This window comes from Penaeus monodon, chromosome 34, assembly GCF_015228065.2.
Source record: "Penaeus monodon isolate SGIC_2016 chromosome 34, NSTDA_Pmon_1, whole genome shotgun sequence".
Lineage (NCBI taxonomy): Eukaryota > Metazoa > Arthropoda > Malacostraca > Decapoda > Penaeidae > Penaeus > Penaeus monodon.
The window spans coordinates 12110920-12111214 of NC_051419.1; the positions used below are offsets into that span (position 1 = coordinate 12110920).

General features: G+C 30.5%; 1 protein-coding gene across 1 annotated transcript in view; it reads left to right on the top strand.

Annotated features, from left to right (window-relative positions):
• Window positions 1–295, top strand: part of LOC119594586 (ras-related protein Rab-2A) — a gene marked incomplete in the record, with an annotated part of 11590 nt that overhangs the window by 6876 nt on the left and 4419 nt on the right.

Here is a 295-nt window from a genome sequence, read left to right on the forward strand (position 1 = left end):
ATATGCATTTCCTTATCATTTTTTGACAAGTGATAAGATATGAAGCATTTTTATGTAAAGTGTTGAATGCATGAGATTTTGACAAGACAAGTAAGCTGACATAGATGAATAGATTATGAGCTTTTCCAGTTAATGTACTAATTCATCTTACATCAAAACAAAGGCTGAGTTCTACAATACATCTTGGAGTTCTACAATACATCTTGAATGAAATAATAAGTTATTGTCAGAATATACAACATAACATTTGCTTACTTACTGGAGTTTTTCAGGACCATTGGGCAATTTCTGTCTA